At 47.7% G+C, this 12,001-nt stretch overlaps 1 pseudogene; it reads left to right on the plus strand.

The window, feature by feature from the left end:
- Window positions 1-11,366, plus strand: part of LOC149335548 (calcium-activated chloride channel regulator 1-like) — a 49,034-nt pseudogene extending 37,668 nt beyond the window's left edge.
- Window positions 11,367-12,001: the final 635 nt, after the last annotated feature.

The raw sequence follows: 12,001 nt of genomic DNA on the forward strand, positions 1-12,001 counted from the left end.
CATGTACTCGGCACATTTACTCGCTCAGACGCTCGCATAGCCTCCACTCGCACTAACGAGTCAACTCCTGTCCTAGGTGTAATCACGCGGGCTGCCCCCCACGAACAGGATATGTACCATTATTCGAGCAAAATGCAGCATTGAGCGAATGCGGACAATACTATCTCTCGAATGCAGAGGTGCGGTAGAAATTGAGACACCAAAGGTAGCGAATCAAACGTCGCTTTTCATTCGTATATATCGAATCTTTATTCCCAAGCCTCGACGAAAGGCTGGTGATTTTAAAAGCAGCAGAGTGTCGCTGCTTGAGCTAATCACGAATGGCAAGAACGATGTGAATAGAATAGATATGGAATAAGTTAGTTTCGTTAACAAGGCCATATCTTCATCATTAGGCCTTGTTGTGGGTGAGGTTTGGGGTGGCGGCTAGGCAGAACCACGGTCCACATGACGTCCGTTCCGACCACCAGTACAGGAGCGCCGCTGAGCGAAGGAGTTCGAAGGGGGCGAAAGAAGACTGAATTTATTTACATTTTTACAACGGTCCGGACCAGAAATTTGGTCCTCGACCGCATTCGGCACCGAGTTTTACAGCGTGCTTCTTCCCTAACTTCCCTAGGTTGATCACGCCATCCTCAAGGTGGGAGTGGCCAGAAACTTTCACTCGTGCGGACAAACACGCACCCCCAACACTTGTGGACACGCCCCGTCAGGTGTTGAGCCTGGGAGAGGAGAATCCCTCCGAGGTAAAGACGACTGCGGAATGCGACGTTCTCGGACCCGCCGATGGGTTTCCCGGGCTGCCGAGAACTCTCCCGTCAGGAGAAATCCGTCGCGAAAGGGGGCGATGCGGGGTCGGGAAAAGGCTTCCGGAAGTCGGCCTTTGTCCGTCTGGACGTTCATGTTTGTTGCGAAAGTCCCCCGCCAGCCCGCCGCGGTGCTCGGCGCCCAGAAGAGCCACCGAAACGAGGTGCCTTGAGTTCCGCCATGTTTATTGCGAATTGTGAGAGGTAACGTCCACCTGCTTGACGTCTCCCCGCACGTGAGCCCACCCCGGTGAATTAGGCGCTTTTTTGTTGAGTTGTTTTTCTTGGGTAGTTCACGGAGACGCAACAAAGTGCGTTGCCCTCGCCTCAAGGTCAATTCGGCGCGCCCTGAGGCAAGCGTCGTCGAGTGAACAGGGTTTTCTCGGAACCATAACGGAGAAATGTGGGTACTGGCTGCTTCCTGCTGACGCCATTTTTAACAGCCTGGAGAATAACGTGGGTCTCCTGCGGCGACCGATGTCGAAGCTTGTTCTGCTTCCTTTACCTTCTAAATGAATTCAATAAATAGGAATCAGTTCAATGACAGCGCTTGGTTCCCCGTAACACTTACGATAGTGCAGGCTGTCTGTGGCATATAAGCCGTAATAGGTGCGTGCGCTCAAGTGCGTGGCTGTAGGGGGCGTCTGTGTCGCTAAGACGCACTCGTGCATATGTAAAAGCTAGTTGGAATAATACCGCCGCTACTGCCATTTCGCCAACTGCCAGGTGGGCGTATAATTAATGTTACTGTTGAGGTTTTAGTTCATCTTTGGTTTAAAGGGACAAATTTAGTAACAGGCAATTTGAGTTCGATTTCTTCACATAGTTGGACTCAACGCTGAGGCTACGAGGTTTCTGCGTTGGGCTACTTATCTCGAGATGGCCAAAACGGGACTCGGTCGCGGGGCAGCATTTGGATGGAGGCAGAATTCCAAAAAACCTGGACAGTCTGCGGTGCGAGGGCACGTCAAAAACGCCCACGTGGTATAAAATATTAGGTTGCGATCCTCTACGGCTTCGCCACTATAAAATGTGTGTCCCACTGGGGCGTAAAACACCGCACTCCTACAACGATTATTTCGTTAAATTCCTGCCTACTTGCCTACGCGTCTGAAGCATCCGTCGCATGGCAATATGCTCCGGCTTGTACAAGAGAGTTTCAGCTCATTTGTTCTCATATGAAAATCGGCTTGGCCAAAATAATTGCTGCGATCAATTTAGTTAGAATAAAAAGGTGTAGATATCTCACACTGCGCTAATGCGCGCCGGTTTTGTCTCCTGATGTGGGTTCTCTATCCTGGAACGCTCCTCTGAAAGCCGATTAAACCAATTGTTGAGCCGACTGTACGCAACGGCAAGCAGGCCGAGTGGTGCGCGCTATTGGCGACAGTGGCGAACGGATATTCCGGTTTGAATCTAATGCAGAGATAGCCTAGTGTCCCCGAGGGCTCGAAGGTCGGTGTAACCGCCTCGCAGTGGTCTGTTCCCAACAAAAATAAAGATAAAAAGTAGATGGCAAGACACTATATGGAGTGGTATTCGAATGCGGGTAAGGGTTGTGTGCCACCACCGTTATACAATACCAACGAGGTAAATACCCGATCTGGCACAGCTTCCATAGCATTCATGAACGCGCCATTAACTTGCGTTTCCAGAAACTCACCCTACATGAAGTTGGAGATTACCATCTACCGCAAATCACCTTCTCATGTATCGTGGTAAGGATGTATCCTCGCAAACGATACATGCTTAGCATTAAAGGTCCACAAAGTCACTTTAATATCGAATTATTTGGGCAATGTCACCTTCCCTTCCGCGAACAGGCACCTTGCCACTAGAGCACCAAATAAACCTGATATTTTTAAAGCGGTAGCTTCACTTCTAGAGGTCCCGGTATGAGACTGCCGTGCATTGCTGATGACCTTCAAGGTTCAACCAAGGTCAATCCTTCAGTTCATAAGTTTGTAGAACGGGTGGATGGTCAGTGATCATACCAATGGCCAAGCAACTGGACATGTCAAGGTCAGGTGAAGGTCAAGGCGGTGCTGCCAATGCCATTTGAAGGTCAAGTCAAGGTCGAGCCGGGGACGTCAAGGTCAACCAAAATTAGGTCACATGATCGACCATTGGCTTGCAGTACAGCCTAAACACGACGTTTACTTGATACGGCGTGGCGTCACACCATCTTCAACTGAATACATCGCGGTAGGAGCAGCGGCGCGCCTAGGAATAAGTCTGTGCACACGTGCTAGGCCATGACGTCATGGCCTCCTAAACCGAATGCATAACGGAAGTAGCACCGGCGCGCCAGGCATGAAGTCACACATGTGGTGACCACGTGCTAGGCCGTACGATCACGCGTTCAGGAGAGCATGAAAAATTAACTTTGCTTAGATTTGGTTAAGGATGGAGAAGCGGTAGCTCCACGCTGGTTTAGCGAGGAAAATACCTAAGAAACGCTCTAACGAACAGCATAACAAGACTTTACAAGGCTAAACCAACGTGACGCTACCGTTTCTCACTCTGCTTAAACAAAGCTAGAGCACCGCTAAATTTTCTTTTTCCAAGCTCAATCTTTTGTTTGCAGAAGTAAGGATTTCGTTCTTCTGGTAAGGATTTCACACAAGTAGAGACGCTTGCCCGTCTCTGCAAAAGAACTCTTGATTTGATTGATTTGGCTTGGTTTCTGGGGTTTTTAACGTCGCAAAGTGACTCAGGCTATGTGAGACGCCGTAGTGAAGGGCTCCGGAAATGTCGACCAACTAGGGTTCATTAGTGTGCACTGGCATTGCATTGTACACGGGACACTAGAATTTCGCCTCCATCGAAATTCAATTGCCACGGCCGGGATCGAACCCGAATCATTTGGGTGAGCAGCCGAGCACCATAACGACTGAGCCACCGCGGCGAAGCTATTGGTTTCTTTCAGCTTGTCGCTGAAAGCACTGGTGTTGTTCGCTTTTGCAGGAAGCCGGTCGCAGGCCTCAATGTTGCTCTCACTAATATCTCCGGCATGAATTTTTTTAGCCATTGCGTTCACTTTGGCTAGGAAATTCTCAGGCTAACTTTCAGAAACACCATGACTTTTTATCATCTTTTTTCCTGCTTCTCATTTCCAGCTCCTCCAAATCCAGGTTCGGCTGAGTGGGTTGTTCTTCGCAGCGCGTATTTTCTACCCGTGCCGTTCTTTTCCGCAGCTGCATGATTTCTTTCTCTTGATCATCCACACATTTCATGATTTCAGGAAAGTTGTCAGACTTTGTCTGAACGAACTGCTCAACTTATTCACTCTTTCTTTCAGTGGCATTAAAATGTTGTTTTTGATTGAGCGCAAGAAAAGCAGAGACGATATCAGAACCAGGAGGCTCGGCCGTGGGGGACATATTTCTGCAGCGACATGATTCTGTTTTGCGCGTTGGATGGTGGAATGCTGTGCGAGAACGAGAACTCAATGGTGTGCCCTACTGACGAATTGCTGAACAGCCTTCTTCATCATATGGGTAGCCACATTCTTTACAATATGATTAGGTCCTCAGGAGCGTCAATGGTTCTGTTGCAGGCAAAGAAAACTTATTCATGCGTACACTGGTCATACATTTCGTGTTGATTTCATGCACAGACCATTTTTCGACAGGTTTGGCCGCAGCAGTGCCGGTACACGGGAACTAAAACAACAAAAAAGAATGCACCAACCCGGAAAAAGAGCAAAAGAACGTGCAAGCCGTGTAAGAGTGCGTCCATCACTCGCCACTGCCACCGAAAAACACGATATTTTTAATCGAGAAACTTCTATGCGGGCCTATAAACTCGAACGACAACGTAGTGCAATAATGCATTTCTGTGCTAGTGGTGTTCTTGCAGGAGTCTTTGAGAGCGGCATTAGATACGTTTAGCGTAGCGAAGTCGCATGCCTCGACCACGCACCGGCATTGCGCATGCGCAGATCGTCCCAAGATGGCAGGTGCGCATGGTTCTGGCCTGCACCTGTAGCTTGTCGGAGCCCTCTGAGTGAGCACGTTACCACCGGTGGTAGCGGTGCAGGGTAGAAGTGGTACTACACGCAATGCTGACGCTTTTTTTTACGATAACATGTCGTATAAAGGACTCCGGTCCGGCAGCCTGATTTACACTCCTTATATTTAAAACTTTCCAGAGCGCAGCTCTTAAGCGTCTGTTCTTGGGTAACGCCGTCGGAGGTGTAACCGAGCTCAAGGGGAGCGAGGGGAGGTCTAGCGCGCTTCCCTCTCGACCAGCCATAGAGTTTCTTACTAATACACAGAGGGATTGGACAGAGAAGGTTTGACAACCGTCGCCGTAGCTCAGTGGTAGAGCACCGGACGCGTAATTCAGAGGTCGTGGGTTCGGATCCCACCGGCGGCATGTGGTTGTTTTTTCTTCTGCTTTTCTAATCAATTAGCTTTAAGCGATAACATATTCAGTAATATTATAAATTGATCAACACCACAAAATAAATAAATTAAAAATTTCCCTGTGCCCCTTGGTTTCTCTGGCTGTTGGCTTCTCTCATATTTATAACGAGCCCCTCATTCCCCTTTCCTTGTGTGCTAAATTGCTTAACGAGGGCCTCGGTTCTGGCAGCCTTGATGCCATAGGAAGCATAAGAGGGTTCTCACACAGCTTCCACCCTCGCCGTTCGATTACGTTCTACGTCACATCAGCGGTAATTCAGGACGTGCTACGTCCGCCGCTTAAGAACGTGGGTGGTGCTGGTGAACACTCCCAAGCAAACATAAGCATAAACATAAACATAAATACACCCGAAAGCAGAAGGTTTGACAGCCGTCACCGTAGCTCAGTGGTAGAGCACCGGACGCGTAATTCGGAGGTCGTGGGTTCGGATCCCACCGGCGGCATGTGGTTGTTTTTTCTTCTGGTTTTCTAATCAATTAGCTTTAAGCGATAACATATTCAGTAATATTATAAATTGATCAACACCACAAAATAAATAAATTAAAAAATCCCCTGTGCCCCTTGGTTTCTGTGGCTGTTGGCTTCTCTCACTCTCAAGGTTAGGTTATTTGTAAATACCCCCGAAAGCAGAAGATTTGACAGCCGTCGCCGTAGCTCAGCAATAAAGAAAAAAAAAGTCGCCGTAGCTCAGAGGTAGAGCACCGGACGCGTAATTCGGAGGTCGTGGGTTCGGATCACAGGGTTTTCGCTACTTTTGTGTGGGATTCGTCTTTTGAATCCATGAGGCGCGATAACCTTTTTCGGCCTGTAAGCGCTGATGGCCTTGGTCTAGTTCACCTGTATGTCCGACAGATAGTGTCACGTTTCATGTTTTTCCGTGACACTACACACCCAATAGTACGTTCATTCCTGCAAACAAATTTAGTTCATGTTTTACCCAACCTCATTGTGTCTTCCAATGTTTGTGACCGTCCGTGTTTGTGGGGCATAATGCAAGAGGTGTATTTGGCTGTCCGTTTCTTTCCTAATTGTTCGTTTTTCTCCTGAGTTCCTTTCTTTAGTGTCGAGGAAAAAGTTGTATAAGGATTTGATTAGTATGCTCTTCCCTCCGCCCATGTACCGCTCCTTGTATTTTGGTTTACCTGGGCATGACGTACTCAAAAGAGTACGTAAGATGCCAATCTCACCGTGTACAAACACCTTTTTCTTTAAATTACACACCGGTACGTTGCCCGTTAGAACATGGTTAGAGAAAAAGGGCATTTTTGTGTCTACCGTTAATTGCCGCCTTTGTGATGAACCAGAAACAATTGAGCATTGTTTCATCAGTTGCAAAGATGCAGTACTCTTCTGGGATATCCTGCAACGCACATTTAAAAAAAGAATTCATCTGACTCCCCATTCTGTTCGCTATCTCACTGCGCTGCCATTTGTTGATGAACCCCTGGACATGTTCTTTCTGATTGGACTGCACAGCCTCTGGAAAACCCGCATGATGGACAGACACTGTGAACCTGTTGTGTCTACAAAGGATCATTTCAGTCGAATGGTTGTTCATCTAGGAGACGTGTATGCCCAGACCTAGTACGAACCGGACTGGCACTCATTATTAGTGATGTTCTCTGCATTGCCCCTTTTCTAGTGCATGGTCTTTTCAATATGTATTGTTTAACACTGTTTTCATAATGGCTTGTATATAGTTCATGTACATAGAACATTACATCACTGTAATAAATACCATGTTGAAGACAAAAAAAAAGTCGCCGTAGCTCAGAGGTAGAGCACCGGACGCGTAATTCGGAGGTCGTGGGTTCGGATCCCACCGGCGGCATGTGGTTGTTTTTTTTTCTTCTGCTCTTCTAATCAATTAGCTTTAAACGATAACATATTCTGTAATATTCTAACTTGATCAACACCACAAAATAAATAAATTAATTAAAAAAATCCCCCGTGCCCCATGGTTTCTCTGGCTGTTGGCTTTTCTCATATTTATAACGAGCCCCTCATTCCCCTTCCTTTGTTTGCTTAATTGCTTATGAATCTGTCATTGTTGGAGCAGGATCAACACATCTTCATATACTTATCTTACCGGAAAGTCACCTTCATTACATTCAAAGACTGTTAGAGGAGTAATACATGAAGGTAGTGTGTGTGGAAAATAAAGAGACATCAAATTCTTTACCTTAATATATCGGAAACAAAAACACCTACAGAGCTGAAACTCAAATTTAGCAGTTAGGACGGACTATCGTAACTGTCCATATATTTTTTTTTTCTTAGCTTTCAAACTACACTGCTGGCCTGAATTCTTGTCCCCGTTCTCCTTATGCACTTTTGGCGGCTGTGAACCACGCAGATGAATACAACGAAAGCGACTTCCGGAGCGAGTGGCCGATGGAGTGGTTCGAGATTGTCGACAGCCCCGCCCAAACCGAAGACACCACCGGCCCACCCGGTGAGACATTGGGCGATTTCCAAAGGGTGGTGTCCGGAGGTTCCTTCACTGTCACGAAAGATATCGTGGAAGCGCAAGTGCCTCCAGCACGCACCAGTGACCTCGCCGTGTATGACGAGCGGCCGGGAAAGGACAACTCTCTCCTGGCGTTGGTAACATGGACGTGGCCAGGAGCTCACCTGACATATGGAAAGGGTAAGCACTTCAAGAAGAGACGTGTACTTTGGAGCTCACGGGCACTTTATCCCCTTATTAAGGCGGAAGCTTTAATGCCTCATCGTTGTAAGCAGGAGTTGTCGACAGAAATGTCACGCTTTTCCAATGGTCGAAACGGTCGTGACATCACAGTGAGCGAATTTCAAACGGGGCCAATTGTCATTTGGCTGGTAACCATGCAACCAATTAAAGGGATCGTATAGTGATGCTCCAAATAAGTGGACTGAGCTCAGTTAATTGCTTAATTACCCAATTAGCCTAATTAACCCTTCTATAGTCAGTCCAGATAAATAAATAAAACTGAGTAGGAAATTGGTCGAGTTCGGGAATCGAACCCCGGTCTCCGGAGTACGAGACGAGCACGCTAACCACTCCGCCAATCAAGCTCGATGGTTTGGAATGAACAAAGGCGTGTCTAGTGAATACGGTGTCTTCGTTCACTCCCCTCTTCCTCCCTTCCCGTTACGGCGAGGTTTAGGTGTCCACCGAGATATGCGAGACAGATACATTTCCTTTCCTCAAAAACCAATTTACCGATGAGCTAGGCGCACAACCGAACGGGCGATGGCGTTCTATGAACTCCCTGGCAGCGTTGCAAGACGCTGTCGCGTTTGACTCTTAGAAGCGAAGCCTAACACATAACAACGCATCTGTGACACAAGCAGCAACAGCGCGCTTAAGGCTTTCGCCTCACCGCACTTTACGTAAACAAAGCGCCCCCCTGAATTTTATTAGGTGCAGTATTCCTGAATGAAAAACTGGGCAAGTTTAAATCGAATTTTGGGACAGTCTCATCGAAGGCGTGACGACAGCTGATGAGGGAGGGAGGGGAGCATTTTAAAGATTTTTTTCTACGGTCGTGACACTGTTCGCGCTATGTCCCTCAGCATTCATGAATACTATATAAAAATTAGGTTTGTTTCCAGGCATGCTGCATTATGTTGATGTTTGGTATCCACCGCAGAAAACCTTCTACATACAAGTCTATTCTTTCAGAGAAATATAACGCCACATTTTAATTAATGAGGCTATAGTACACACACCGCTTCTTGCACTGAATTCCTATCCACTATCGCCGCAATACTATTATCCTGTAGTGCTGTGGAAAACTGTAGGAATATTTGAAGGAGCTATTAGAACGGTTGGTTGTCCTACGGGCACCTCAGATGATGATGATGAAAACGTTTATTAAAGCCTTAGTTGAAGGGAAGGCTGATCGGGTCCCTAGTCCGGGACGCCGTTGGTGAAAGCCGCTGCCCGTGCTCTGGCGACGAGGGCTCGTTGTTCCTCGAGGTCCGAGCTGGACAGGGCCGCCTCCCAGCCCTCCCGCGTTGGCTGATTTATGATCTCAATGCTGTCATTTTTCTGACAAGCCCATACCATGTGGTACAAGTTTGCCTTCTGGCCACAAAATTTGCACTGTGCCGAAAAGGACTCGGGCTCAATGGCGTGAAGCGTAGCTGGGTTATTGAAAGACATAGTTTGTAGCCTGCGAAGGTGACATTCCTCTGATTTACTGAGACCCTTAGCGGGCCTCGGAAGTGTCTGCCTTTCAAGGCGCAAATGTTGCAATATTTATGAATATGTCGTTAGCGGAGAGGGGGAGCCAGAATCAGGAAGGGAGGACGTAGAAGGATGCCGGGGAAGAAAAGCTCGGGCCGAAGCGTGTGCGCGCTCGTTTCCTTCAACTCCCTGGTGACCTGGTACCCATATTAATTCCTTCCGTTCAGCTGAAGTCCTACATTGACTAAGAATTTTGCAGGCTAGCGGCGTGATTCTGCCACGCATATAGTTTCTATAAGCCGCCTGGCAATCTGTAACTATGTATTTAGATTCGGAGTGCGTTGCGGCTAGGGCTATCGCTACTTCCTCCATAGCCTGTGTATCCCCGTTACGAACTGAAAGCCCGTCCACGAGAAGTGTCTCATATCCCCCTTCAAACTTTGAATGAAATATCACAGTGAATCCGAAATTTCGCTTGTAGTTTACAAAAAGAAAGGATAGTTGCCATTCCGTTAACCAGCAGCCTCACCAAAGATGCGCGTATGTCTGCAGTGACGGGATGCCGGAAACAGCTCGTGATGTGCAGCGCCTTGTGTTTTGGGCAGCATAACGAAGATAGCAACTGGCCCCAATAGCTGCACAGCATCACTGCGGGTGTTTTTTATTATTTGTGCTTAATTTCGCAGACAGGTTTAACACAAATCCCGTCGTCAGTAAAAAACAGAACGAATATCACGAGATAACGACAATTTGCCCGGGAATTTTGCATTTTTTTATATACATGTTGGAAAGTCAATAAATTGAATTGAACCCTTCGACTATGACATACATGGGATGGGAAACCGATAGCACAGCAGAGAGACTGATACCTTCGCAACTATTTGCACTCCATCACAATGAATGCATCTCTGAGAAAGGCGTTCGCGTAAACGCAGGATCATTTCCTGCTTTTGAGATGGAGTTGTTTATACATGCAACAATTCTAAGAGTGATCTTATCACTTTACAAATGTGACGAAACACATCTCCGGATGTTTGGCGCGCCATTATGCACGGTATCTTTCATCGTCATAAGTATGTAAATGATGTGAGGATAGCTATAAAAGAAAAAGTTACCACACCTTTTGGCCCACCACGGCTACATGTAAGAGGACAAGCAGACGCTCGTGGCAAGGTAACCAAAAATGACCCCTTTTAAAGTTCCGTTGTGAAATATATAAAGCCAGAACAGTCACATGACTTCTGTGAAAACTTAACGAGGGAAACGAAAGCATAGCGCCTATATCAGTGATTATCAGTGGCACAGCTTATGATGACGTCACACTGGATGGTTTCCTGCTTCCCCTTCAACGACGTTACTTTTTCGCAGCTTCCGCCGTGGATATTCGAGTCGGAAAAGAGTACGAAGACGTAAAATTCGACTTCGAAAACCAGGCTGAGATCACAGAAGCCGACGTCGTCGATGGCAACCTGGATCCGTTGGCATCTGGTGGCCGGCATTTCGTCACTTTGTCACTTCCACGCAGCTTTTCCTTCCTTGGGCAAGATGGCGCCTGGATGTGGCACGCTCACCTGGCAGTCCGAGTGGCTAACAGTGATGGGCTAAAGTCCGATGTTTCGAACGTTGTTTCCGTGTTTTACGCCCCTTGGGCTGTTAGACCAACCGCGGCTACCACCACAAAAGCCACAGCGACAAAGTTCACGACGACGCAGACCACGACGACAAGGGCCCCGGCCGAAGACGCCACGACAACACAAGCTATGGATGCACCAAAAGAATCCAGTGAGGAGTCGCCTTTCATTGTGTCCCCCTTGTTCTGGATTGCACTTTCCTGCATCGCAGCCCTGATCGTGATTGCCATTGTGGTCGCGGTGTCGGTGTTGCTGGACCGCAACGAGGAGTGGGAGGCAAACCTCAAGGAGGGAGAGGAGACATTCTCTTCTTCACAAAAATAAAAAAAAATTAAAAATGGTTCTTGCACCATGGGAGGGCTCCCAAATGTCCAGGAACCCTCTGGCCCTCACCTGGGTGACCAGTCTGCGCTTGATCACCAGGTCCGCGGCAAGCAGAGCGTCCCCGAGGAAGAGCGAGATGGGGTCAGTATGGGCCCCTGCCGGTGGTTTCGGACACGCCCACGGATAATGCCCACGTGCAGATCTTTAACGTGCCCTGCCACTGCATAGTACAAGAGTGCCATTAGCGTTTGGCCTTCATTGAAACGCTGCCGCTGCGCTCGGGCTCGAGCCCGTGTAATCATACTCCGTAGCCGAGCGCACTATCCACTGGGCCACAGCGGCATGTTAAGTAATTTGCTGCAGAAAGGGGTCACAAAGGATTAGCATTCGGTTAGACCATCGTTTTCTTATTTATGAAGTAATTTTGATTTGCCCAGATGTCAAAAAAGCTGAAAATTAACATTTGCGATATTTACCATTGCGTGTTACGCGCTAGATAGCGCGACACGTGGCAAGCAATGAAAAAAATGTCTAACGCGGCCGCTTTTCCATCCTTTCTTTCGGTTATTTTATGCGAAAGTTTGAGCTGCAGACCAGTAGCCTCCTATATAGAACAAAAACACCTTCATTTGTTT

This window comes from Amblyomma mixtum, chromosome 7 (assembly GCF_055824585.1).
Source record: "Amblyomma mixtum isolate Tamu chromosome 7, ASM5582458v1, whole genome shotgun sequence".
NCBI classification, from domain to species: Eukaryota; Metazoa; Arthropoda; class Arachnida; order Ixodida; family Ixodidae; genus Amblyomma; species Amblyomma mixtum.